The sequence below is a fragment of the Enhydra lutris genome, unplaced genomic scaffold (assembly GCF_002288905.1).
Source record: "Enhydra lutris kenyoni isolate GAN:26980312 unplaced genomic scaffold, ASM228890v2 scaffoldscaffold3, whole genome shotgun sequence".
Lineage (NCBI taxonomy): Eukaryota > Metazoa > Chordata > Mammalia > Carnivora > Mustelidae > Enhydra > Enhydra lutris.
This window is the reverse complement of record NW_019154087.1, coordinates 17,542,452-17,567,591: the sequence shown is the minus strand read 5'-3', so window position 1 is coordinate 17,567,591 and position 25,140 is coordinate 17,542,452. Positions and strand designations below refer to the sequence as shown.

The 25,140-nt window shown below is 36.6% G+C and overlaps 1 protein-coding gene across 15 annotated transcripts in view; it reads right to left on the bottom strand.

Moving 5' to 3' along the window:
* Positions 1–25,140, bottom strand: part of LOC111153485 (calcium/calmodulin dependent protein kinase II delta) — a 326,696-nt gene that overhangs the window by 161,986 nt on the left and 139,570 nt on the right. The gene's annotated exons all lie outside the window — the stretch shown is intronic.

The following is a 25,140-nucleotide window of genomic DNA, read 5'->3' as shown; positions in this document are numbered from 1 at the left end:
TTAAGCATCTGCCTTTGGCTCAGGTCATGATCCTAGGGTCCTGGGATTGAGCCCCACATCGGGCTCCCCTCTCATGAGGGAAGCAAGCCTCCTTCTCCCTCTCCCACTCCCTCTGCTTGTCTTCCCTCTCTCACTATGTCTCTGTCAAATAAATAAAATCTTAAAAAAAATTAAACTATATTTAAAAGCAATTCAGTGCTTATACTTAAGAAAAAGCAATTAGTAACTCATTTTTGAAAAGCAAATATAATTATTACATGAAAACTCAGTGGGGAATGTCAATCACATTAATTTTAAGACTATTTTAAAAGTACAAAAAAGTCATCGGATCCTAACATCAGTGCTGAAAATCAAAGCACACCAATTATGCTGACCATAATCTCCATCCTTATTCCCAAATTCTCACCCCATTTGCTGGTTCCAGATTAAAAATAAGAAAGTTTAGATTAGCTTCACTATCTATAAAATCAGATTAGTAACATTCAGGGCTGACTAGAACAAATAATGATGTCTTCTAATAGGCCAGAGCTAGTCATAAACACAGATTATTCAAAGAGGATTCTGACTTATCAAAATATATATTATTCAGAAAAATTTCAACCTGGGAAGATGACAGAACGTGAAAAAACATGACCAGTGGTTGCTAATTATATGTCTACCTGCTATAGCAATCATGTAACACCATGAATAACACGAAAGAGCAAGCAATCCTTTTGCTTGAAAGAAATAAGTCATAAAGAGCTAAATATAGAATTTCGAGATGATTAATAAAAAAAATTAATGGATCACTCATTTAATACACTTTCCTGCTCATTTTTAATAAAACCGTATATGTGAGGAGAAATTAAATTAGAGGTTTATCACTAAGCCTAGTAGTATCTAGAAATATTGTTTCCTTTAAAAATAATTTGAGATTATCTTGTTGCATATTTTAATTGCATGAATCCATTTTACTTGTTAAAATTTGTGGTTTTTTTGGAAAAATGATTTCACTTCTTGGAAAAGCTAGTATTTATTTCAAGTTTCCTTCATTTAAAAAAATCTTTCCTTTTTCAATTCTGCATCAAAATTATTTATGTATTTCAGTAAGTGGTTCCAGATTTTTCATTTTCTTTTTCCTTGCCTCATCTTTTAGTTATTCTACTTTCTAATACTTATATAAAGCTAATCAGTGACCACTCGTGGATATTCTTAAATATTAGGAATATTTAAAGGAAAAGAAACTATTGTTATTATATGACTTGTATATTACAGAAATCTTAAGATGGTGCACTTTCATATGTACTGTAATTATAAGGACATAACAGAGCATTGGACTAATACCATCTTTTTTTAAAAAAATATTTTATTTATTTATTTGACAGAGAGAGATCACAAGTAGGCAGAGAGAGAGAGGGTGAAGCAGGCTCCCTGCTGAACAGAGAGCCTGATGCAGGGCTCAATCCTAGGACCCTGAGACCATGACCTGAGCTGAAGGTAGACGCTTAACCCATTGAGCCACCCAGGTGCCCTGGGCTAATACTATCTTTATGTTAAATTTATTCAAAATGTACACACCTACTATGTATTAAATGTATAAGACTGTCTGGTTAAGAGGATAAAAAATGGCCATTAGTAATTTCTCAGCTCTAAGTACCTGAACAGCATTATTATCTTTCTGATTGTGGAATCCAATGCAGGTTCAACCACTCTGCATTCCACAATCTGGGTCAAAAAGAGAAGCCCCATCAATAATTTCACACCACACTCAGTTGGGCCCATATTTAACAGCAAGACACAAACACATTAAATGTCTTAAAGCAGTACAGTACTTAGCTACTTTTTAAGATTAAACAAGGCTTTGTGATTTATGATAAACTAAGGACATCACACAGGAAGGAGACTGCATCATGCCAAAGGACAGACAAGATAAGGATTTTTTTTTTCAAAGTGAAGATCAAGGCAGCATTTGAAACAAAAAATATTTCCCATCTAAAGTAATCATAACTTTGTGAAACTTTTGCTTGACTTTTATACATATATTTATATGCTATATGCTAATAAATATACATATATTTATATGATATAAAACCTTAATTTTTTTAAACTGTAGATCACACGAAAATGCTTGATAAGCACTGTATTGCATAATCCTTTAAGAGGATCCTATAAGGTTTTTTCTAACTTTTTTACATTTCTACATTTCTGGATGATTACAGCAAATAAACAGTACACAAAATAAACAATACAGTTATTATCAATACAAGGTTGAATACAATCCCCTAAATAAGACTTTTTCCTCAAACATTCAAAGAAATTCAAGTTTAAAACACACTTCATTTTATTTTTTATTTACTTTTAATGAATAACTAGAGGGAAAGCTTAAAATATTTATCTTGCCAAATTAAAAAGAAGGCTTTTTCAAAAATTACTGAGCAGATGAACTGCTTTTCTGACAATAGCCCTTAGAGAATAGAATGAATGGAAAACTTACTAGATCATCCTCTCCTTGTAGCTTACTACCATATTATCTTAACACTTGAAACTAAATTTTCCCTGAAGACACACATGCCCAAATGGTCTCATTTTTCAAATCCCTTTCCAAAAAATCATTCCTTGCATAAAGTATTTTACAAGTTTGATTCATCCCACAAGCAGAAAACACCTGAGTTTAAAATTCTACTAAAATGAGGGGCACCTGGGTGGTTCAGTGGGTTCTCTGCTCCGGTTTGGGCTCTCTGCTCAGCAGGGAGCCTGCTTCCCCCCTCTCTCTCTGCCTGCCTCTCTGCCTACCTGTGATCTCTCTCTCTCTCTCTCTCTCTCTCTCTGTCAAATAAAATCTTTAAAAAAATTCTACTAAAATGATAAGAAATTTACTATAAAACTAGTGTCCGTATTATACTATCTCATAATGGTTTTCAATTAACTATTTTTATGCTGAAATTACTTAAAAAGATCAGTTTATTTCCTCTGTATAATATACACAAACATGAAACACATGAAAAGGAACTGTGCTCTTGGGCTCACAACTGAAGAAAAACATAAAAGTTATGTGTGAATTTATTCACAAATTCAATACTGTGGGAATAATAAAGGATATTAATAAATTTAGTTAGAAGCACCATTATAGCAGTCAGCAGCAATCAGCATCAGGTACCTGGGAATATGTTTCTGGATAAGCATTCAATGAACAGTTAGTTCACCTGGGTCAGTGATTTTTAATTTATTTTTAAGTAAAGACTAAATTTCTCTTATCATGACATCAGGGAAGTTGTAATGAATGTCAGACATCTCAAATACTGGCGGCATCTGCCTGCCTCAAAGATATCTCAAAACAAGCCCAAAGAACTTATGATCTTGCCTCTAAAACCTGCTTTACCTAGTGTCTTCCATATCTTTCCAGTTGTTCATCTGAAAGCAAATCCCTCAAAAAACAAAAAAAAGATATATATATATATAGATAACTTTTTTACATTATATATATATATATATATATATATATTTTTTTTTTATACAGAGAGACGTTTATTGCATAAATTCCCCCTAGCACCTTCCCCCTGTTTTTATAATCCAGAAGAAAAGGGATTCAAAACAGGCTTTCATTGTGCTGTTTTTAAAAATACAAAAACGAACATCAGGATTACAGGAACTTGTTAACGTGCTGGACTGAGAACACACACGAACCGCCCAGCGAATGAACCCGTGACTCGATTTACAGCTGCTGGGAACACCGCTTCCACGCGAGGTCCCGAGAGCCCCCGGGGGAAGGAGCAGCAAGGCCGTGTCCCCGGAGGCCAGGCGGCTGCGACGCGGGAGGACCCGTGCCCGCTGTCCGGGCGGCCTGCCGGCGCCCCCAGAGCGAGGGCGCCCCGAGAGCAAGGCCACCCCGTAGGGCGGATGTCCAGTTGTCTAATACCCACACACACCGGATAACAAACGTTACAATATTTTTAAACCACTCGAAGTCCATGAAGTAAGGAAACCCCGTTGAAGCACGAAAGCCATGTGTGGTCCCGCGAGAGCCTCTGCTGGCCAGCGGCGGGGTTGGGTGGGCGTGACACGCAGCTGCCCCAGGACCTGCAGGAGCGGTGGGCCACCCGGGGACCAGGCCACATGTCACACAATGTATATTTATATTACATTATATATACATATATATCTATATATATATATTCTACCCTGTCCCCTCACTGTCTTTACCACAGCAGCCAGAACAATCCTGTTAAAACTTAAATCTGATTATTGCTCAGAACCTTCCAATGGCTCTCCAACTGTGGCCTATAAGATCCCTCAAAGTCCACCCTCCAACCCCCATCATCTCCCTGGCCTCTCCAACCACCACTCTTCCTCTGGCTTACTGTGCTCCAACCACACTGGACTCCTTGCTGCTTTTGGAGAACCCCAGGCAAATTTCTGCCTCAGACCTTGCACTTGGCTGTTTCCTCTGCCTAGAACTCTTTTCCCCCAGATATGGCTCAGCTAGCTACCACATCTCCTTCAAATCGTGACTCAGCTTTTCGCCTTTTTTGTAAAGTTGTACTGCAGCACATCCTCATCCATTTGTTTATATATTATATATATATTTATATATATTTGTTTATATATTATAATTGATGTCTGCCTTCAAGCTAGAACTACAGTGTTAAACAGTTGCAACAAAGACTATACAGCCAGGAAAACTGAAAATATTTACTGTTCGGCCCTTTATAGATAAAGATTGCTGATCCCCCTAGAGTAGAAGAAAAGATTATTGAAAGGGAGAGGACTGGTTGTGAGAGGCCTGGGTGTGGCACCCATAATTTATGTAGCTAATTAAAGCCACTGAGACTGATGGTTTTAAGTGGTGAAAGAGAAGGTAGTTCCTATAGAACACAACAAATCAGGGGGTAACCAAAAGAATGGCAGGAAATTGTTGCACTAAGAAGCACAGGATGTTAAAATCTGAGAAAATGTTTCAAAGATAGGGGGTGGGGGATACTGAGAGAGGAGGTGTTAATAGTGGTTTTATAAAAGCAGCGAAGAGCAAGAAAACACTTCTCCACCCCCAGGTTCAGCAGTATGTAGAGGAAAGAAAAGAACCAACCCAAGAGAAAGGCAGGTTGCAGTTACCACAAGAAGAAAAAATAATTCAGAGACCACTGGGAGAACAGAGGGCCTTTTGCAATTATTATGACATCAGATTTATTATCATATAATTAAAGGGAAAAAGAAAACTAATAAAAGGTATTAAAACTTGCCAATATTCTCTCAATCTAGATATTAACCCAATAGTTAAATTGTTGAAGATCTTCTTTGATAAATTTTCATGTTTATTTTTTCTTTTTTAGAATAGACATATTTTTAAATAAATATATTTTTAAAGATCACATTTAAGGAATATGAGTTTCTGTCATTTTTTTTTTAAGATTTTATTTATTTATTTGACAGACAGATCACAAGTAGGCAGAGAAGCAGGCAGAGAGAGAGAGGGGGGAAGCAGGCTCCCCGCTGAGCACAGAGCCCAATGTGGGGCTCGATCCCAGGATCCTGAGATCATGACCTGAGCCGAAGGCAGAGGCTTAAACACTAAGCCACCCAGGCGCACGAGTTTCTGTCATTTTATTACTATCATACATACTCGTGGGGGGGTTATAATCTTATTAAAGTGTTACTGTGATTGTAAATGCTTATGCATATTTCCTGTATTTACAGCATCTAAATTATAGGATAATCTGATTTTTATTCATTTATATCATAACAATTTTAATATATTCATAATCAGGTTAATTTTTTTTCTTCTTGGTTATTTTCCAGATAGGAATACTAGAAAAAAGAAGATACATTTAAATTGTTCTCAATAGAAACTACATGACATTAATTCTTCTTTTGATGGAAATTGGTTTGCCATCTTTATTTCTAAGCAAAATTTATGTCAAACCATCCTTTAATACCGAACAGAAAAACATTCACAGGAAATATGTTTCAGATTTGTTTGGTAAATATTTTTATCTCTATAATCTTTTTTTAGAGATTTTTTTTTTTTTTTTTTTTTTTAAGATTTTGTTTCTTTGTCAGAGAGAGAGAGAGAAATCACAAGCAGAGGGAGTGGCAGGCAGAGAGAGAAGCAGGGTCCCCGCTGAGCAAGGAGCCCCATGTGGGGCTCGATCCCAGGCCCTGGGATCATGACCTGAGCCGAAAGCAGCCGCCCAACCAACTGAGCCACCCAGGCGCCCCTATCTCTATAATCTTGACCACAGTCTCCATTCAGATCTAAGCTTATGGCATAAATGTCTTAAGGAGCTTTATAAGTGTAGTGCCTAAGATTTTTAAGAAATGAAGTTCTTGTTAGAGGTGGGGAGTTCATTCTTTCAGTCACTCAGCCAGTTTACTTAGAGGCTACATGTTGGGGCTGTAACTATGAACAAGTCAGTGGTGATTCCCATCCTCACACAGTGTGCAGACTTTGGGACAAAATCCCCTTGCTAATTTTATGATTCTGTAGTCCAGAGGATCAGACTCACAGCTTTACAAAGCATATCCTGATAGTTTAATTTTATGGTCTTCTCATTATACACCCCTATGGGAACACAGGAACACAACATGACGAGGTGACAAATCTACACAAAGCATCAGTGATAACTAAATATACTGTAAAATGTCTTCACCTGCTAGTGGCTACTGAATCAACAGTCTGTATCTACTGACCAACTGATTTCACCAAACAACATAGTCCCCTGATTTTTTTTTTCCTGGATTGACTTGCTACTGAGAAAACTGAACAAGCTGTTTAACCTGAAAGATAAATTTCCTAGTAAAAAGGAATTTCGCATCCCCTGTGGACTACCCAAATCCATTAACCACAAGGCAGCCATCACTTCAAAATGTGAATCTGATTAGATCACACTTGCCAGCCTTAAAATTCTTTAATGTCTTCCTACCGATTTAATCACATAATTTATCATCTAAAGGGGGACATTTTGAGAGTAAAAGAGGGTGATTAATTTTTACACCAGTAAATCAGGACAGCCCTTGGAAAAGGGGTTAGAGTGGTCATCCCACCCACCAGGCTCCACCTCTTCAACTTCCCTCACACTTGCCCTCCAGTTCCCTCCAGCAACAGCAGTCCTCTTTCAGACTCAAGAGACTCCACTCCCTCATATAGCAAGCCACATCTTCACTGCTAATTCTTTGGCTTGGAATTCTCTTCCCTTCACTCCAACTTAACCCATAGCTATGCTTCAGAATTTAAGCATCACTTCATCAGGAAAGTCCCCTCTGGCCTCTCAACCAAATTCCCATAGCATCACCTGTCTCTCCCTCATAGCAAGGGACACACCTGCAATGATACCTCTGATTGTTTGATCCTTCAACTACCACTGTCATGCCTGCTTAACTGATTTCCTTGGGTGACTGGATTTGCATGTCCCCAGAAAATACTTTCATAGCATCAGAGACCTCAGTTAAAACAATGTGCATATACCCCAAACCTGCAAATGGGAAAAAGGATGAATACATGTCTCTTGAACACCATAATGGAACACCGCCTGACTCATCCAAGGACTACCCAATTCTCTAAGATAGATCTTTGTTCTGTTTTATTATTTATTATTGATTAGGCCTTAATCAGGAATGTGTAAACTATGGTCCACAGCCCAAATTAGGGCATCAATCTATTTTTGCACAGCCAGTGAGCTAATTTTTTGTTGTTGCCATTTACATTTTTAAGGGACTGCAAAGACAAGTAAAATGAAAAACATACAACACAGGGCAGAGACTTTATATGGCCCACAAACCTAAAATATTTACTACCATATGGAAAAAGTTTGCCAATCTGTGGGTTAGAGTATCTCACTTGTACGAAACAGATAACAGAGCAAATGATTCTTGTCTGATAACAATACAAATAAGAGCTTTGTTATAGAGACATAAATAGATTCTCAAAGGTTATAGTTTTATTGCCTATAGGCAATAACTGCCTATAGCAATCACATTCCAGAATTCTTTCTGTTGTTATAAATATTTCTGTTACTCTTACAGGTTTTTAACCTGGCTTTGACACTCTGTGAGTTCTCTTATTAATTAGTAAATTTTTTGACATTTTAGATAATATATAATACTTTAACTGGTGTATACTATCACACTATATGATACACCAGAGTCTACTTAACCAGTCTCCTCTGAAAGAACATATGAATTGTTTTTGGGCTTTTGTTCTTTAGCTCCATTGCTATCACTTATCCTCAATGAGCTTCTCATTGTTTATTAAATAAATATGCAACAACATAGAAGCCAGGCTTTCAAGGCCTTCTTTGCCCTAGAGGTACTAACTGATGATCTATTGCTTATACTTTATACTCCAGACAAGCAGGGCATCTTACTATTCCCTAAGGGACCAGAAAGTTTCCTTTCCTAGAAGGTTGCCTACTCTAGTCTCTACTATGGAAATCTTATCTACTCCTTAAGCTTCAATGTCAGCTGCCCATGGTCCATGGACTCAACAAGGACTTCTCTTCCTTTATTTCCTATAGTCCTTCGAGCTTCACTTCAGGAAAATTTAAAAAGGCAAAGTAAAAATTACCCATTGAAATAAAAATAAAAAACATTATCAATCTTGAATTAGTTTAATTCTTTTGGAAATAACACATTCTAAGGTTTTTGTTGATACATATCAGGTAAAGAAAATCAGAAATTATATCAAATTTCCATTCAGGCCCAAGGTGTATTATGGAAACATGGCCTGAAAGTAACTGATACAACATAAAATCAAAACTGAGTCTTTTCAATAGCCTTGTAACATGCTTGATATAATATTTTTGTAAAATGATTTTAAAAAAGGAAAGAATAAGAATGCTGCTGCCCTTAAGTGCTTTAGTCAGTTAAAATGAACATTCCTGCTCACTTGATAGAAAAGCCTTGATTGTATAGAATTAAACAACTTCCTGTTCTTCATGTGCCTTCTAATGCAAACTCTCATACAAATGAGACAACATATTGTACCTTCGACAACACAGTGCCCCACAAAATCTGGTGCTGTATTTCTGGTCTCTGTATTCTCCATGATTAGTATATTCTGGCATATAAAAGAAACTAGGTAAACGCTTATTAAGGAACTAATGGACTCTGGTATTAGCATATCAGTGGGTTGGCTTAGGCTAAGCTGGTCTCCTAAAATGACTCTTGGTGAATGATAAGAACACATTTCTATAATTATAAAATAAAGTTAAACTTTGGACCATGTGGTGACCTATAATCTACATACAGGCATCCTAAGGATTGCTTTTAACTTCATACAAAAAGATCATCTTAGCTACAATAATGCTTATCAAACCTTGTCTTATCCTAGAGTTTTATGTCCTTGACAGAAGCAAAATCTTTTTCTCTCCAACTAAGCACGTGGAATAATGAGGAAGGGACCACCCGCCTAGCTGGCCAGATGTCTGGTGATCAGTGAAGCAAACACAAGAGATTGCAGCCAGGTCAGACTTATCTTCTAGTTATTTATATATGCCTTGCTTAATCCACACAGTGTTGAAGGCAGGGAGCAAGCATTCAATAAATAGTTGCTGATGATGAATTATTTTTCCAGTGATTATTTCTTGAGTTCCCTCAGTGTACTACAGTTACTAGGAATGAAGCTGGGAACAATATATTCACAACCCTCACAAAGTTAATGTTCAAATGTGCAAAGACAGATCGACATCAAACAAATAGACATATATATATGTAAGAGTGTGGTTAAGTGCTCTGAAAAAAAAATAGAGAAGAGTAAGGGGTAAGTGAGTATCAAAAGGGAGAGAGGAGGGTATATGGAAAAAACTTCATTAATAAGGTAAATTTTGAGGGGAAACCAGAAGGAAATGAACAGAGCAAATCACAGAGATGGCTCAGAGAAAATGTGATAGAAAACTACAACTGATACATCTGAGAAACTGTGTTGGGAGCAGAGTCAACAAGAGAGAGGATAGCAAGGGAGGAGGTCAGAGGTATGAGCATGCTTGTGTTGGGGCGTGGGGTGTCAGGGGTCTATAGGGCTTTAGAAGAGGCCATTAAGGGCTTTGATCTTTCCTCTGAGCTATATGGGAATTCACTACAAGCTTCGGAGGAGGGGAAGACTGTTCTGCTTGTTTTAAAAATAACACTGTAAATGGTGTGCTGAAATACACTGTAAGGAAGCAAAGACAGAAACAGAGAAACTAATATAAAAAGCTAGGTGATGGAAAGACAATGGAATATCAGGCAAGAGTAGTGGCACTGAAAGCACACACATCATCAGATTCTGGATATATTTTGCAAGCAGAGCTGATAGGTACTGCTGATAGATGTGGAATATGAGAGAAGGAAAGGAAGAAGATATGATTTTAAGGGTTTTGTTCTGAGTAACTGGTATATGAGACTAAGTAAAGATGGAGGAGTGGCAGGCTGGGGCGATGGAAAGAAATTAGAAACACCTAATATACATCTTACTGGAGAAATCAAGAAGGTAGCACATAAAAGTATTCACTCTTTAGTGAATGAAATCCACTCTTGGCCTCCCTGAATATAATATGAAAAGAAGGTATCAGGGGGCATCTGGGTGGTACAGTCAGTCAAGCTCTTGGTTTTTGCTCAGGTCATGATCTCAGGGTCCTGGGATCATGAAGCCCCACACTGGGCTCCATGCTCATTGTGAAATTTGCTTGGGATTCTCTCTCCCATCTACCTCTGCCCCCCTACCTCCCATACTCTCTCTCTCAAATAAATAAGTAAATCTTAATAAAAGGAGATATCAGAACATTATTGGGTTTAAGAGCAAGAGTTCTTGGGTTAGTATTCTTAGGCTCTAATTTTGATTCTGTCACATATTAACCATGTGATCCTGGACACTTACTTAACCTTTCCATGCCTCAGTTTCTCAGTTGTAAAATGGGGATAATAAGAGAATCACTCCAATAGCCCACTGTGAAAATTAAAGGAAATAATATATGTCAAGAGCTCAAAACAGTTCATTATACATAAAAGCACTAAATGTGATATTATTAAATTAAATGACTATAATTATTATATGAAAATAATTATTAATAAAAGTAAATTTTGGTCTATTCTGGAGAAAGTTCCATGTGCACTCGAGAAGAATGAGTATTCTGTTGTTTTAGGGTGGAATGTTCTGTATATATCTATGAGGTCCATCTGGTCCAATGTGTCATTCAATGTTCTTGTTTCTTTATTGATTTTCTACTTGGATGATCTGCCTATTACTGAGAGTGGTGTGATAAGATCCCCTACTATTAATGTATTCATATCAATATGACTCTTTATCTTGATTAACAGTTGTCTTATGTAGTTGGCTGCTCCCATATTGGGGGCATAAATATTTACAACTCTTAGATCTTCTTGGTGGATAGACCCTTTAAGAATGATGTAGTGTCCTTCTTTATCTCTGACTACTGTCTTTAGTTTAAAATATAATTTATCTGTTATGAGAATCACTACCCCAGCTTCCTTTAGAGGCCCACTGACATGAGAGATGCTTCTTCCTCCCTTCACTTTCACTCTGGATGTATCCTTAATTCCAAATGGGTCTCTTGTAGACAATATATGGACAGGTCCTGTCCTTTTATCCAATCTGCAACCCTGTACCATTTTATGGGAGTGTTCAGGCCGTTCACGTTGACAGTGATTATGGAAAGAGACGATTTTATTGACATCATGCTGCCTGTGAAGTTCTTGTATCTATAGATCATTTCTGTAAATTTCTGTTCTATGTCACTCTTGCATTGTTAATTCTTTTACAGAACCACCTTTAATATTTTTTGTAGTACCGGCTTGGTGGTCACATACTCTTTTAAAACTTGCTGATCTTGGAAGCTCTTTATCCCTCCATCCATTTTGAATGTTAGCCTTGCTGGATAAAGTATTCTTGGCTGCATGTTCTTCCCATTTAGTGCCCTGAATATGTCTTGCCAGCCCTTTCTGGCTTGACAGGTTTCTGTGGACAGGTCTGACCTTATTCTGATGGATCTTCCTCTGTACCTAAGGAATCTCTTCCCCCTACCTGCCCTCAAAAGTTCCTCTAAAATTATGATTCATCAGTCTCACAATCCAGTGCCTCAAGATCCTTCTAGATTCGTTGATCTTGGGAGGTGTTTTTTCTACCTCTAGGACACGAATGCTAGTTCCATTCCCCAGACTGGGAAAATTTCATCCAGAATTTGTTCAACTATATCTTCTAGTCTTCTCTCTTTCTCCACCCCTTCAGGGATGCCAATAATTTTGACATTGGAACGTATCATGGTGTCATTTATTTCCCCAATTCTGTTCTCATGGTTTCTAAGCTGTTTCTTCCATGCCTCCTCTTGATCCTTTTTCTCTATCAATTTGTCCTCTAGATCACTAATTCTATCTTCTGCCTCCAATACCCTAGCTATTAGAGTATTTAGATTAGATTGGATCTCATTGATAGCATTTTTAACTTCTTCCCAGGCACCTTTCACTTCTGCCCTTAGATATTCTATGTTGTCACTTATGGTTCTCTCCAACCTAGCCATTGCCTGGATAATTGTTACCCTGGGTCACATATCAGGGCTCAAACAATACCAAAAGATTGAGATTATTCCCTGCATATTTCTCAGACCACAATGCTTTGAAACTGGAACTCAACCACAAGAAAAAGTATGAAAGGAATTTAAACACTTGGAAGCTACAGACCACCATGCTTAAGAATGTTTGGATCAACCAGGAAATCAAAGAAGAACGTAAACAACTCATGGAAACCAAAGAGAATGAAGACACTTTGGTCTAAAACCTATGGGATACAGCAAAGGCGGTCCTAAGAAGGAAATACATAGCCATCCAAACCTCCCTCAAAAAAAAAAAAAGAAAAATCCAGAATACACCAGCTCTCTTTACACTTAAAGAACTGGAGAATCAACAACAAATTCAGCCAACCCCACACACAGGAAGGGAAATAATTAAGATTAGAGCAGAGATCAATGAGATAGAAACTAGAGATACAGTAGAACACAGAAACAAAACTAGAAGCTTGTTTTTTTGAAAGAATCAATAAGATTGATAAACCACTGGCCAAACTAATCCAGAAGAAAAGAGAGAGGACCCAAATTAATAAAATTATGAATGAAAAGGGAGAGATCATGACTAACACCAAGGAAATAGAAAGAATCATCAGAAATTATTATTGACAGTTATATGCCAATAAGTTAAGCAACCTAGACAAAATGGATACATTCCCGAAAACCTATAAACTTCCACAACGGAATCAGGAAGAAATTGACAACCTGAATATCTAGTAATGAGATAGAAGCAGTGATCAAAAACCTCCCAAAAAACAAGAGTCCAGGACCTGATGGATTCCCTGGAGAATTCTGCCAAACATTCAAAGAAAAAATAATACCTATTCTCCCGAAGCTGTTTCAAGAAATAGAAACAGAAGGAAAACTTCCAGACTCTTTTTACGAAGCCAGCATTACCCTGATCCCCAAACCAGGCAAAGACCCTACCAAAAAGGAGAATTTCAGACCAATATCTCTGATAAATATGGATGCCAAGATTCTCAAGAAGATCCTAGTTAATAGGATCCAACAGTACATTAAAAAGATTATCCAGTATGACCAGGTGGGATTTATCCATGGGATGCAAGGGTGGATCAACATTCACAAATGAATCAATGTGATCGAACAAATCAATAAGAGAAGAGAGAAGAACCACATGGTCCTCTCAACTGATGCAGAAAAAGCATTTGACAAGATACAGCATCTGTTCCTGATTAAAATGCTCCAAAGTATAGGGATAGAGAGAACATTCCTCAACTTCATAAAATTTGTCTACGAAAAACCCACAGCGAATATCATCCTCAGTGGGGAAAAGCTGACAGCCTTCCTTTTGAGATCAGGAATACGACAAGGATGTCCACTCTCGCCATTGCTGTTCAACATAGTACTAGAAGTCCTAGCAACAGCAACCAGACAACAAAAAGAAATAAAAGGTATTCAAATTGGCAAAGAAGTTGTCAAACGCTCTCTCTTTGCAGACAACATGATCCTTTATATGGAAAATCCAAAAGACTCCACCCCTAAACTACTAGAATTCATACAGCAATTCAGTAATGTGGCAGGATGCAAAATCAGTGTACAGAAATAAGTGGCTTTCTTATACACTAACAATGAAAATATAGAAAGGGAAATTAGAGAATTGATTCCGTTTACTATAGCACCAGGAATCATAAGATACCTGGGAATAAACCTAACCAAAGAGGTAAAGGATCTGTTCTCAAGGAATTACAGAACACTCACGAAAGAAATTGAAGAAGACACAAAAAGATGGAAGAGTATTCGATGCTCATGGATTGGAAGAATAAACATCGTTAAAATGTCTATACTGCCTAGAGCAATCTATACTTTCAATGCCATCCCAATCAAAATTCCACCAGTATTTTTCAAAGAGCTGGAAAAAACAATCCTAAAATTTGTATGGAACCATAAGAGACCCCGAATTGCTAAGGAAATGTTGAAAGAGAAAAACAAAACTGGGGGCATCACATTGCCTGATTTCAAGCTTTACTACAAAGCTGTGATCACCGAGACTGCATGGTATGGGCACAAAAACAGACACATAGAACCAGTGGAACAGAGGAGAGAGCCCAGATATGGACCCTCAACTCTACAGTCAAATAATCTTCATCAAGGCAGGAAAAAATATACAGTGGAAAAAAGACAGTCTCTTCAATAAATGGTGTTGGGAAAACTGGACAGCTATGTGTAGAAGAATGAAACTTGACCATTCTCTTACACCAGACACAAAGAAAAACTCGAAATGGATAAAAGGCCTCAATGTGAGGAAGGAATCTATCAAAATTCTAGAGGAGAACATAGGCAGTAACCTCCCCGACACTGGCCACAGCAACTTCTTTCAAGATATGTCTCCAAAGGCAAAGGAAACAAAAGTGAAAATGAACTTCTGGGACTTTAGCAAGATGAAAAGCTTCTGCACAGCACAAGAAACAGTCAATAAAACAAAGAGGCAACCCACAGAATGGGAGAAGATATTCGCAAATGACACTACAGACAAAGGGCTGATTTCCAAGATCTATAAAGAACTCCTCAAACTCAACATACACAAAACAGATAATCACATCAAAAAATGGGCATAAGACATGAACAGACACTTCTTCAGAGAAGACATACAAATCGCTAACAGACACATGAAAAAATGTTCATCATTAGCCATCAGGGAGATTCAAATCAAAACCATACTGAGATGCTACCTTATACCAGTTAGAATGGCCAAAATCAACAAGACAGTAAACAACAAGTGTTGGAGAGGATGTAGGAAACCTCTCTGTTGGTGGGAATGCAAAGTGGTGCAGCCACTTTGGAAAACAGTATGGAGATTCCTTAAGAAATTAAAAATAGAGCTTCCCTATGACCCTGCAATTGCACTACTGTGTATTTGCCCCAAAGATACAGATGTAGTGAAAAGAAGGGCCATCTGTACCCCAATGTTCATAGCAGCAATGGCCATGGTTGCCAAACTGTGGAAAGAACCAAGATGCCCTTCAATGGACGAATGCTAAAGAAGATATGGTCCATATACACAATGGAGTATTACGCCTCCATCAGAAAAGATGAATACTCAACTTTTGTATCAATATGAACGGAACTGGAAGAGATTATGCTGAGTGAAATAAGTCAGTCAGAGAGAGTCAATTATCATATGGTTTCACTTTTGTGGAGCATAAGGAATAATACGGAGGACATTGGGAGACGGAGAGAAGTGAGTTGGGGGAAATCGGAGAGGGAGACAAACCATGAGAAACTGTGGACTCTGAGAAACAAACTGAGGGTTTTGGTGGGGGGGTGGAGCATTGGGTGAGCCTGGTGGTGGGTATTATGGAGGGCACATATTGCATGGAGCACTGGGTGTAGTGCATAAACAATGAATTTTGGAACACTGAAAAAATAAAATAAAATAAAATTTTTTAAAAAAAGTAAATTTTTTATCAAAAATTTGACCAATTTATTTGTATAAAAATATTGTGTGAAATAAAATCTTTCACACTTATGGTTGTCACTAAGCACTTATTGGAGGATGTATAACAGTTGGGTTTTCAGCAAATAGACAACCTGAGGAAGAACAGAAATACTTCACTGAATATGGAATCTTTAGTTCAGACCCTAACTACCAATAGCTTGCTCTTCAATCTTGGCAAAGTACAGAATGGATGTGGGCCTCCATTCCTCATATGTAAATTGGGGGGCTGGAGTTAGATGGGTCTTGGCTATCTGCTTCACCTAAAACGGTGCACCAGCACCAAACTTTAAGCAACATTTCTGATAAAATTGATTATACAAATAAAGAGTAAATATTTTTCACAGGGATTGTTAATTTTTTTTTAAATAGGCTATATTCTACCTATGAATAAGGCAATAAATTATCACTTGGAAGTTATCCAGTATTTCTTTTTGATCACTCATTGCCATATTATGTTCTCTTCAAAGCTAAAGAAGTAGAGAAAAATGTCTTTCCAATAATTATGCTATTAATTCTATGTAGAAATATGTTTCCTTAAAAGCAAAAATAAATTTGATTCCTCCAATCCAAATCATTTTTTCCCATCATTTTTTCCTTATAACAAATTTCAGACTGCTTAAAACAGTCATTTCTCATTATTTATGGTAGTTATGCTCTAAGAAGTCACAATGGATGCTGCATTAGTAAATACTGAACCAATGGTTCTGGGAAAAATACAGGGTTTAGCTGCCTGCAAACCTCCAGTCACAACATTTTGTCAATTTATCAATGTATAATTTTTCCTTATATGTGTTTCTGGTTAAAGAAACCTTATTTAAATTAATCTATATTGCTGACTCATTAATGATGAACTCACTGCCAACAGTGCTATATCCCTCATGTCTGAAGAAAGCTTTGCTACAAAACTTGTAACATGTGTTTTTCTGCAAAAGGCACATCACAACCCTTCTGAGCTTAGAAAATAAACAGGACTTTGGCACTATGCTTGGGGACCATTCTAAACAGAAAAATTACCAAGAAAAAGCACAAAAATATGGCATTAAATAGTGAAAAAGATACTTGCTTCAAGTATGAGAGCTGATGTAAGACAGCAGACTGTGACCTTGTCAGACCTTAGCTGGGAATGCCATGCACATCAGGTGATTCCAACTTTTTGCTGCTCTGCACATGTCTGTGAATGTCCAAGAATGATTACAAAAGTGCCCCAGGTACTGATGGGATTATAAATAAATTTAAGTAATCAAGTGCATTTGCAAATATGGAAGCTGCAAATAATGAGGAATATTACTCATGAAGTTTCAATTGACCATGGCTCTTAGGTCTTTAATTATATTTAACTGCTCTTTAGCACTACTATCAAGTATCAAGTATTATTAATAAACACAAATACTTAATTGTAGATGAGGAAATCAAACCTATGTGGTTAATCATTTATAAAGTAAAAATATATCAGTTATCAGCTGATCAATCTGTTTTATAATCTTACCTTTTTCCAGATACAATCTTTCTAAATACTTAATACTTTATGTATAACCATAAACATTATTTAAAGAATGCCTATATATGATGACACTGTGTTAGACACTACACTAGCAAATTACGCTGCAGTTTATAAACTACTATAAGATGGGCTTCCATTCAGGAAAGAAAATAAAAAAGAAAGAAAAAAAAGAGTAAGAGATATAGCCTCATTAATTTTAAAAAGCTATCTTTAAAATTAAAATGAACTATGATCAACACTAATGTGAAAATTATACTTAAATATGAGCATTAAATCAGAAGTCTAGGTGACCTTTCTTCTGGATTCCTGCCATGGAACAGTAAAGTGTGAATAGAGTTCGATATCTATCACCTTCTCTGATTCTCTCAAAGGACTTATCTTTCCTCCTACAAAGCTTCTGGGTGTTCAAATTATTCCTCATTTCACAAAATATTTGGGACTCTCTGGCAAGAGCAAGAGTAGAAAAGAGAGGTAATTAAAATGAAAGCAATGGTTTCTATTTGGTAAAAGTGAATTCCTTTTTTAAAAATTATTTTCATTTTTTAAGGGCAATAAAATCTTAGAAAAATATCAGTTCAGTGTCATATTGGGAAATTTAGAATTCTTAATATCTCCTAAACAAAAAAGTTTTGAACTAGATTGAAGGTTTGCCTGAACAATCTTAAGAACTGAAAAAGAGAACAGCTATACCTGTTCCTCTTGCTTTGAGCTGCCAGTAATTCAAAGCAAAACTGCATCCAACAATGTCAAGCACAGGTGAAAGAACATTTCCACAAACTTGAAAAATTACTTACTTCTAGAACTGGACAAAACAAAACCTAAGCAGTAAAACAACAACAAAAACCATAAATGAATCACACACTGGATTTAAGGAACTAACCTGTTTTATTTCAAATGTATTCTTTCAACTGCATAATTCATTAAACATACACAAAAATAATGAAGAAGAAACTACGCTAAGTGCCAGACTGAAGAGAACTACCCAATGGGCTGAACCTCAGAAACCTTTTATAAACTGCTGATGTAACTGAATGATATGAATAAATAAGTTTGCATCAGAAATTCCTAGGGTCACAATTTCTCTGTGACCATTTATGACATAGTTAATTTTAAAAACCAAAAATGGACTCAAAAGAATTTTAATAATTTGTTTTTTTAAGAAAAGATATATGGCATCAACTGACTAAAAGTAAGCTTTTGGTCTTTTTAACTTTCTCAGTAAGAAACGACTCTCAATAGAAATTATATTCTATATAGCATATATGTAAAAATACATACACATATATAAAACCAAAAAATGTTACACAAAATGATAGTTAACCTTACTACATGTAAGGCATATTGATATCTTTTATTAAATATTTATTTCATTACATCTAAAAAATTAAAAAAAAATTTATTTCATTACATCTAGCAGTAATGGGTCATGATGTATAGTTCAAACAAACACCTGACAGCAGTGTTTTTCCTATGTCTCCCAGTTCAGGGTCTCAGTGCTAGTAGTGAATTGATTTAATAGTGAAAAAGATTTCACGTCTTCTTAATTTCCTTAGATAATAATATATGCCATATAAGTTTACTCCCATCAATTGGATTATATTCTTAGTAAAACTATAAAGGATAGAAAAATAAATTCTCCATCCTGCCATTTTCCTTTAATAGTTCTCAAATCCAAATTCCCTCAGCAAGACTTATACAAAGGAAATGATGCATAATTTGCAAAATTAAAAAGCTCTTCAGTGGACATTTAGGATATTGACTAAAAAGAACAATTTAATTTAGCAGATGATGAATCAGGTCCATATTATTCATAGACCAGGCAATCTAAACATAAATCCAACACTTTACCTAGGCTCATCTTTATCTTCCTATTCACATCTAATTCAAGTCACTGTACTAAATATCCATTTGTTGGGGAGCAAAAAAATGAATGTTATTTTCAATGTGAGAAATATTTACATAGAGATGCCACTAAATCTGCCACCATTAATATCAATAATGTACAACTGCCAATGCCTCCAGGATAAATGTCAATTCTGTGTCAAGAATTGGATACTATATAACTGCTAATGCCTCAAACCAGAGCAGTATATCAGCATACTCACTAACAAAATAGAACATCCATGCAAAACCTGATTCCTGACAATGATCAATCCCCAATTTACATATGGTAAAATTTATCAGACTGGACACTCCGAGGTAATATGATTGCATACTAGCTGCAAAGGAAGCTGAAAATTTGATTTCTGATTTCTAAGTAAGATGGGACTCAAAATGTTGTGATTTCCCAACTTTAGAAAGACTACTTAAAAGATCATAGGTTATGGCAATTCCATCACACCTAAGAGGACAGGCATGTGTGCTCAGGGTGGGGGAACAGGGCCTTGGGGACAGGGATAGGGCCAAGACTTGGCCGAAGGAGTAGTCTCAGTTTACCTGGCCGCTGTGTGCAGAACGGAGGCAAAGAGCCCAGTAGAGGAGCCAAAATCACCTGTGGATCAGTCATAGTGGTGGTGTGGGTCAGGTTGGTGGTGATGCAGCTTAAGTGGGGAGGCAACTTAGGAAGCATAATTTGAGGATGGAGCAGCCAAGACCTGCTAATGGACTGGACTAGGCACCGGGCAGGTAAAGTGATCAGCTGGAGGTAACTGTGAGGTCAGGGCCCAAGACACTAAATGATTTTCTCTCAGGAACTCTGGCATAGTAAGTTACAGAATAACTATAGCTGTATCTCAGATGTATTGTGCGTTCAGTTCCAAACCACCATAATAAAGCAAATATTGCAATAAAGTGAGTCAAATGATTTTTGTTTCCCAGTACATATAAAAATTATGCTTGCACTAAACTGTAGTTTAAGTGTTCAACAGCATTATATCTAAAGATGTACATAACTTAATTAAAAAATGCTTTATTCCTAAAAAATGCTAACCATCATCTGAGCTTTCAGCAACTTGGAGTCACTGATCATAGATCACCATAACAAATAAAATAAAGTGAAGAGGTTTGAAATACTGTGAAAATTACCAAAGTGTGACACAGAGACACAAAGTGAGCAAACAGGGTTCAAAAAAGGGTACCAAGAGACTTGTTTGAAGCAGGGTTTTCACAAACCTTCAATTTGCAACAAAACAAAACAAAAAATGCAATATCTGAGAAGACCATAATGCAAAGAACAATAAAACGAATTATGTTTGTATGGTAGTAAACATTTATTATCCAATGAAATCTTATATGATGTAAATAGAGAGGTTCCTGAGCAATTGAAAACCTTCCCCAAATTCAAATCTATGAAGTGCTTATCAAGGTTCTTGTAGCTTCCCTTCATTCTTGAGGTTAAAGGTCTTCATGTTTCCCTCTGGTTTTCAAATCGTTACCTCTGCTATCAACTTCAGTGTTAACACCAATGGAACATAAAGCAGGACTCATTTCCAAATAGAGACATAACTCTTAGAGCAAAAAAGAGAATAATCTCTCATCCATTATTCTGTTCTCTGTGTTAGCATGAGCATTCCAGCTCCCTGATTTAATTTGCAATAATAAATTGATTCACACAAGGACAGGTTCTAATCATAAAAGTATAACTTCAAAAAATTTTCAGAAAACTTTTGAAAATAGTCAGCCAAATGCATTTCCTCCCCACTAAAAAAAAATTAAAAAAAAAAAATCAAAGGAGCTAGAGCTAATAGAAGTATACCTATGACTTTCAGGTCATCGACTTGCCAGAGTGTAACACATGATATGGTCACTAAATGGTACCTGTCCTGCTAGGTCTTGGTTTATAAGTCTATAGAGATAGGAGGCAGTCCAATATGGTGACACAAGAAGATTCTAAATTCACCTCCTACCACCTCCTACCACAATAGCTACAGAAGGAAAAATTCCCTTTTAAAAGATCTGAAAACTAGCTACACAGCTCTTTCCATCAAACAAGAAATGGGCCACATCAAAGCAGGTAGGAGAGGCTGAGACGTAGTCTCACCATAAACCCCACCTCCCACATGTCAACGCATAATTAGGAGGAAACTCACAAATCAAAACTTCTCCCTGAGGAGTGAAGTGCTCATACTCCAAACATCAGACACCCTAGCTCTTACAACCAGCACCTGGAAGAAGAGCCTTCAAAATATCTGGCTTTGAAAACCAACAGGGTTTGGGTCTATGAGACCCAAAGGGCTGTAGCAAACTGAGAGACTCCTCTTAAAGGGCAGACTCATTTTCTCTAGGGCCCAGCACAAAGTTAGCAGTTTAAAAAGCACCCAGAAATTATGTGAAGAAAATTAATTTGCTAATTTTAAAGCATCCTCTGGTAGGGTAGGGGCCCATTGGCATTCTCTCTGGGCACAGAGGTGCTGATGAGTGGCATTTTTTGCACTCTCCTTTCACCTTGCTAAAGCCAGTGGGAGGTGAGCACATTTTTAAACTCCTTTTCATGAAGGATTCCATATTTAGACTCCAACTGGCAGACACTGTCTTTGCATTCTTCCCCTGCCTTGCTAAAGCACCTCCCTCTGCCTTCCTACAGCCAATGGACAACATTCTTGTGGTTTATCTCTTCCTTTCACAGGTGGCAGGGGCCTACCACACTCTGAATGTCAGTCCTCTGGAGGAGAGCTTTTAGACACAACTGATGGGGTTTTTTTGTTATTTTTTTGTGTGTTTTTGTTTTATTTTTTATTATTATTATTTTTTTAACTGTGGTGCCTGATTTTTCATATCAGCAGCCTATGGAACACCCCTTGAGCACCTGGCTTGGGAGCTTGGATCTCATAATTCTATAACAATTGGAGACATTCCTTGGCAAATTACTTCCCAGTGTACTGCACAGATAGCATACTGAAACACACCGCAGTCTTTCTGAGAAAAAGGCCTATTTGAGTTCCTAGTAGCTTTGGCCTTGAGGTAAACTCCTGGTCTTACAATATGAGAGGCTTCCTAGAGGCCCTGAAAGTGCTCTCAGGAAACAGAAACCAGTACATGCTGTCTTTGTACTCTCCTTCTACCTTACTATAGCTCGCTGGTAACTCCCAGGAAGGAGTTTATATGCTTGTCTAGAGCCCCAACTGTTGTAACTATTGCTTGGGGATGACTCCAGATCACCTGGTCTGGAAGCCATAATGGTTTACAATTGTTTTCTCATAGGACTATATATATCTGCATACTTTGTAAGTTGCTGCCTAAAGTCCTAGCTTCTCATCAACCTGAAATTAGGTGCAGACTGAGATCTCCTCCACTGGGACACAGACAGGTCTTGGCACAACCTCAACAACTGAGAGGTATTAAAAATAAAATAAGCTGCTAAGATAATCACAGAGGTTGAGAATCAACCAAGAGTTAAAGCAAGGTTGAACAGTAAGGTTCATACCCTACACAAGACCCCTCCTACAAGTCAGAGAGAGATAGCTTTTTCACCAAAAACATAAAACAAATGGTCATGAAAAATAAGAAACAAAAAAATATGTTGCAAATGAAAGAACAAGATAAAACCTCAGGAAAAAAACTCAATGAAACGGAGGTAAGTCATTTATCTGATAAAACATTCAAAGTAATGGTCATAAAAACGCTCATCAAATATGGGAGAAAACTGAATAAATACAGTGATAACTTCAATAGAGATAGAAAATATAAGAAAGTACCAAATAGAAGCTAAAGTTGAACAATAACAATAATTGTACAGAAAAACTCATTAGAGGGGTTCAGTAACAGATTACACAAATAGAAGAAAGGATCAGTTAACTTGAAGACAAGACAGTGTTAACTCACTCCATGAGAGCAGTAAACAATAATAATGATGATGAAAAAGGTGAAAACAGCTTAAGGGGCTTATGAAACAACATCAAGCAAATCAACATTCACATTATATGGGTCCCAGAAGGAGAAGAGAAAAAAGGGGCAGAAAACTTGTTTGAAGAAATAATGGCTGAAAATTTCCCAACCTGGGGAAGGAAACAGACATCTAGATCCAGAAAGCCCAGAGAATTCCAAATAACTTACAATCAAAGAAACCCACATTAAGGCACATTAAAACTAAAATATCAAAATTAAAGACAAAGTGAGAATTAAAAGCTGAAAGAGAATAACAACTGGTAGAGAACAAGATAACAAGTCCATCAGAAGATTTTTTTTTGCCAGAAATTTTACAGGTCAGAGAAGAGTGCCATGTTATATTCCAAGTGCTCAAGCAAAAAATTCCAACCAAGAATACTCTACCCAGCAATGTTTTCATTCAGAATTGAAGGAGAGCTAGTTTTCTAAATAAGCAAAAGCTAAAGGAATTATACATCACTGCTAAACCAGCTGCTAACAAGAAATGTTAAAGGGACTTCCTTAAGAGGAAAAGAAAGAGTGCTAATTAGTAACATTAAAACATAAACTAGAAATATCACTGCTAAAGGTATATATATAGTTAAGGTAGTACACTAAACACTTATAAAGTGAATCTGAAGGTTAAAAGACAAAAGTAGTAAAAATAATAGCTACAATAATTAGTTAAAGGATATGCAAGATAAAAAGATGTAAAATGTGACACCAAAAAGATGAATTGTGGGTGAGTGGAGGAGTGAATGGAGACCTTTAGAATGCATTCAAATTTAAGTTATTATCAACTTAAAATAGACTGTTATAAATATAGACTGTTAGATATAAGCCTCATGGTCGTCAAAAAATGCAAAAACTTATGGTAGGTACGCAAAACAAAGAAAAAATGAAAAAGGGATCTAAGCATACCACTGAAGAAAGTCATCAAACCACAAAGGAAAAGAGCAAGATAGGAAGAAAGACACAGACAAATATCAAAAGTGAAGGGATGAAAGAGATGTTCCATTCAAATGGAAACCAAAGAAAAGCCAGGATAGTTTGTTTATTTCAGAGAAAATAGACCTTAAACCAAAGACTGTAATAAAAGACAAAGAAGGGCATAACAAAATGATAAAGGGGCCAATCCAACAAGAGGATATAACGTTTGTAAATATTTAAGCACCCAACATAGAAGCACCTAAATATGTAAAACAAATATTAACAGATACAAGGGGAAATAGAGAGTAATACAACAGTAGGGGACTCTAATACCTCACTTACAACAATAGATAGATTATCCAGACAGAAAATCAGTAAGGAAACATTGTCCTTAAATGACACATTAAGCCAGATGGACTTAATAGATATATACAAAACATTTCATCCAAAACAGCAGAATACACATTATTCTCAAGTGCACATGGAACATTCTTCAGAGTAGATCATATGTTAGACCACAAGACAAGTCATAACAAAATTAAGACTGAAATTTTATCAAGCATGCTTTTTGACCATAATGGTTTAAACTAAAAATCAATTACAAGAACAAAGGGAAAAATCACAAACATGTGGAGATTAAACACCATGTAACTGAATAACAAATAAGTCAATGAAGAATCAATGAAGAAAAAAAAATGTATTGAGACAAATGAAAATGGAAATACAATATACCAGAATTTATGGGGTACAACAAAAATACTTCCAAGAAGAAAGTTCATAGCAACTCAGGCCTACCTCAAAAAAACAAGAAAAATTTCAAATAAACAATCTAACTTTATATCTCAAAGAAACTAGAAAGTAAGAAACAAATGAAGCCCAAAGTTAGAAGAAGGAAATAAAGATCAGAGCAGAAAAAAATACAGCAC